Raw genomic sequence first — 5481 nt, 5'->3', positions numbered from 1 at the left:
AGTTTGGGAGTGGTCCTCATGCAGAGAAGACAAGTGATAGCCTATGCATCGCGGCAGCTGAAGCCGCATGGGACGAGATACCATACACATGATTTAGAGATGGGAGCGGTGGTATTCGCTCTCAATATTTGGAGACATTACCTCTATGGGGTCCATTGTACTATATACACGGATCACAAGAGCATGAGACACATCATGGATCAACCAAACCTGAACATGAGGCAGCGTAGGTGGCTGGATGTAGTCAAAGACTACGATTGCGAGATCCTTTACCATCCCAGTAAAGTGAATGTCGTGGCGGATGCTTTGAGTCGTAAGTCAGTTGGGTCTTCCATCCCAGCGATATGTATTAGGACAGCGGTGGATTCTCTGCTTGTGAGTTTGATCGGAGATGCTCAGGTCGAGGGCATGCGACCAGAGAACTGGAAGCTGGAGAGGATCAGGGGTGAGAACACCCGGTTTGTGCAGGATAGCCGAGGATTATTAACTTAATGCGTTCGGGTATGGGTTCCGATATCTGGTGGGGTCAGACAGACAGTCATGGGAGAGGCTCATAAGTCTCATTTCTCTATTCAACTGAGGGCCACCAAGATGTACCAAGACCTTAGTATGAGTTACTGGTGGCCATGTATGAAGCAAGAAATCGCTTAGTACGTTGAGAGGTGCTTGACCTGTAGGATGCTCAAGGCCGAGCATCAGAGGCCACATGGTATGTTGCAGCTCCTGGAGATTCCCATGTGGCAATAGGAACATATCACAATTGACTTCATTACCAAGCTGCCGAGGACGGTGGAGGGGTTTTATGCCATATGTGCCATCGTGGAACTAACCAAGAGTGCCCATTTCTTGGCCATACGGGAGAGTTCATATGCCGAAAAGTTGGCCGACGTGTATGTTCGCGAGATTGTCGCTCGTTGGGGTTATGGTCTCCATTGTTTTCGATCGAGATGTTAGATTTACCTCTCGATTCTGGCAGAAGTTCCATGAGGAACTGGGCACACGGCTGCATTTTAGCACAGCTTATCACTCGCAGACCGATGGTTAGAGCAAGCAGACCATACAGACCCTCGAGGACATGTTGAGGGCATGAGTTATTGATTTTGGTGGGAGCTGGGATTCCCACCTGACCCTTGCAGAGTCCGCCTACAACAACAACTATCATTCCAGCATTGGCGCCTCGCTTTGCGAGCTGTTTTATGGTCGGAGATGTCGCACCCCAACTTATTGGCCAAGGGTTGACTAATTGACTTCTGTGGAATTTTGGGAAATGGGAAATTTATGAATATGGTTCTATGGTAAATATAGGTGGTGGAGTTTATGGTGGTGATCCAAGAGTTTGAGCTTATCTTTCGAGTCGACAGTTGCGGGGTGGGTTATTCTCACTATATCAACAGGGTCTAAGGCAACAATGTCGGCCCTTCGGATTGTATCCGGGTTTATTTCATGATATGCTTATTGATTTACATCTTGGTAGTTAGGATGGTGATATGTTATATTAGTGACCGGTTAGGTCTGTATCCTCGTAATAGGATGTTTCCATGATTAATGATCGGTTAGATCGGTTTAACTATTATGTATGCTAGCGTATGATATATATATATATATATATATATATATATATATATATATATATATATATATATATATGATATGTATGATATGTGCACATGTTTGTTGATTGGGGGTTGGGTTGAGGCGGTCCTTCTTTGAGCTGAAGGCCAACACACCCAGGGCAGTCCGGATATACTGAAGGTCCTGCAAAGGGTTTTAGTTAGGCCGAAGGCTCAGCGAGCGGTTTAGATAGGCTGTAGACCCTGCGAGGCAGTCCAGATAGGCTGAAGGCTTACAAGGCGGTCCAGTCAGGCTGAAGGCTTATTATGCATGTTGTTTGCCTATATATTTATATGATATAGTTATGACTGTACGGCGTTGGTATTTTGGAGGAACTTACTAAGCTCTTAGGCTTACAGTTTCAGTTTATTGTTTCAGGTACATAAGGGGACCGTGACAAGGAAAATGTGTGATCGTACTGCTCCTCACTTTTTATGACTTTGTTTCTGGGAGACTCTGATATAGACTATTTTGAAAACGATTTCTAATGACTATTGATTTTTATATGTTTTAAAAGTTTCAATTTGGCATGATTTTTATAGGTGTTACAATTCAATCTGACCATCAAAGGTTTTTCATGGCCTGATTATAAACTATGTCTAGCTATTATAATCCTACTAAATCAATTGAATAGATCTCAAAGGTATTAACTTTAATTGTTAATTTTAATTGATTACTTACACTATATACTAACTTTAATATAAATTAAACAGGTATTGGCAGGTTTTACCAACTGGTTTAAACGATTTTGAAACAAGAAATTTGGCAGAGTCCTATGTTGTGGATCTAGATAAGAGGACCTGTTCAAGTAGAGTGTGGTAACTAAATGGGTATGGAGGTGTGAATTTAATTGCAACTATCTTATACATAAATAGAGATGTTGGTAGGTATGTGGATCCAATGTAATGTGGAGCAATTTACAGGAACACCTACAAGTATCAAAAACGTGGGATGAATTGTAGCAATATGTATCCATCTACTGAATTCATAACACATTTGCCACCATTGAAGAGAAAAATGCCAGGTAGACCTAAAGTTAATAGAAGAAAGCATGCAAGTGAAAGGGGTGCAAGACACACTTTGTCAAAGGTTGGGAAAAAATTATGTGTAGTGTATGCAAGCAAGTAGGACATAACAAGGTTACATGTTCTCAAGCTGAAAAACCAACAAAACTCAAGGAAAAGAAAAGGAAGAGAACGGATGTTAAAGATTGTGATGGAAAAAGTTGTAAGAAGGGAAAATGTGGTAAAGATGGGGAAGGAACCAGTGGTAAGAAGGGAACCGATGGTGAGGATGGGGAATGAAGCAGTTGTATGAAGGGCATAAATGGTAATGATTGGGAAGGAAGTAGTGGTAACAACGGAAATGATGGTAAGGATGGGCAAGGAGCTAAGGGTAAGAAGGTAATTATAAAGGAAAGAAAGAAGTCTGAAAGAATTATCAAGAAAAAAACTCACTACAAGGGTTGAGGGTAAGAATGGGGAAGGCAATACTAGTGACAAGCCAATGGAACTTGAATAAGAATTAAATTTGAATGTATTTCATTATTTATTTGTTATTTAGGATCAAATTGTGATGTTTTGAACTAAGTTTGGACGTTTGGTGTTATGTGCAACATATGTTTTGTGTACAACTATTTGTAATGTAACGGTTTGAATATGGTTATAATTGTGTGTTAGTTATGGACGTGCATGGTATTAGGGTCCATTTTAGACATTAGTTTAACTGCATATGGTCCCATTTTTCCAAGTTGAAGCTATTTCTAATGTCACTAACAATAAATAAAGTGCCAATCTAACATAACCATTGTTCTTTTTATTATAATAAAATAAAGATGCATGGAAAATAGAGTACTTTCCATTACAAGCAAATTAACATTAGCAACCCATTACAACTTGTAAACAATTGTGCCAAAGAAAACAATCCAACTAACAACTAAACACATCTCCATCTTCCAAATTGTTGATTCAAGCTTCTTTTTTGACCTATCCAAACTTGCAATCATAACTGCTTCAACACTCATATTCTTAGTTTTTGCTTCTTCTACCCAACAAATAAAACCATTATGAAGTCCCTAACAAAAAGAGTTTTCCGATAAGAGACTGATAATGGAAGAAAGTAATAAATTAGGGCTACATTGGACAAATAAAGAAAATAACACATACCTTAGTGGGGCAAGCATAGAAGGGTCTTCCAGGGTTGGACGGGGTGGAAGACATTCTTATTATAGCGACACATCCACATGATCATTTCACCATTTTTGCTTCGTTAATTCCAAGGGAACCTTAATTCCAAATACAAACAAACACAGGGAAAAAGAGAGGGATGTATGTATACTTTACTGTCGAGTAAGGATGCAAAGTACTTTTAAAGAGGAAATGAAGAAAATACCCCTTTATTTGACCTCATGAACATCCGTCATAGTTGGTGCACCAAACACACTTAATTACCATTAACAAAGGAAAACAAAGTACATCCAACTATTCATATTTACCATACAACAACATATTCATAACCTTTTCTAGTGCTTATCATGTTCATGGATCCACCAAAAGTTACCCACAAACAACACCAGTGAACGCAAAAAATTATAAGCTATTCATGCCTATGTATTTCAATTTACATTTATACCAATATCATACCAAAATGTCTGTTACAGGTAACTAGGACTTCAAATTACATCCAAACATTACCATTACAACTACCACTGGAATACCACTACCTACACACACTCATTAACACAAACTAACCATACATAATCCTAATAACATATATAACCAGGAACAACATTACAACTACCATTAGACTACGACCATAACCAGGAACATGATGACGACAACACCCACAACCAACAGAGCAATCCCTTTAATCTGCTTCTTTACATGGTCGAAACTTTGCTGCATGTTGAGGATATCCACCCTGGAATGAAGGTAATATCAACCCATATCCTCCTTCATACGCTCGACCTGACCTTGTTGCTTAGCTATATTTTCACTACAGTTACATAATATCGTGTGCAAATCGTTCAAGTGAAGCACGTCTGTTGAGCTTATGGATTTTTTGGAGTTTATAGTATCTAGTGATGGTGGTGAGGTAGGATCCACGGAAGACAGTGAACGAGAAAAGGGAGTATTGTCGAATGGTTGTCGGCTAGTGTTTGGCCGAAAATGGTAGCGATATTTTAGGGTTGTCTCCGGCAGATCCTTCTATTATATACTAGAGGACCACTAAACCCTTATGGCCCAAGCAAGCTAACTCGTTGGTGAGTCGCCGACGTGACATTCGAGTTGGGTGACTTGACTCTCTATCTGAGTTGGGTGGTGACTAGGCAATAAAACCGGTTGAATTGGGTAAAAATCCCTAAGTAGCCGATAAAATGTGAATTCATGCCCTTATAAAGCCCAAAAATAACAATAATAACATTTTAAACCAAAATATGTAAGTTCGTGGGGACTACAGTGACATTTTTCCTAAAAAGAAAAAAGAACAAAGAAAACTAATTTTGAAATCAATAAGGCAAGCACACACTCTTGCAGTATTAATCGATGGTGGCATTGAGGCACAACGACGACGAGGGTGAGGAGGGGCGAGGTTGATGTTCTTTGGTGGAAGGTCATTCTTCTCTAATTACCTATATCTCAGTCAGTATTGATTTTTCACTTTGTGAATATTTTTTCTTTTCTTTTAATGTCTTCTTTTTTTTTTTTTTCTGTAACTCCTTTTCTTCTATTTTTACCTCATGTTTTATCTCCTTGATTGCACGATAATGTTGTTTACTTCTTTAAGGGCTCATTTTTATGATATATATATATATATATATATATATATATATATATATATATATATATATATATATATATATATATATAT

The sequence above is a fragment of the Lactuca sativa genome, chromosome 9 (genome assembly GCF_002870075.4).
Source record: "Lactuca sativa cultivar Salinas chromosome 9, Lsat_Salinas_v11, whole genome shotgun sequence".
Lineage (NCBI taxonomy): Eukaryota > Viridiplantae > Streptophyta > Magnoliopsida > Asterales > Asteraceae > Lactuca > Lactuca sativa.
Note: the sequence above shows the minus strand (reverse complement) of the source record.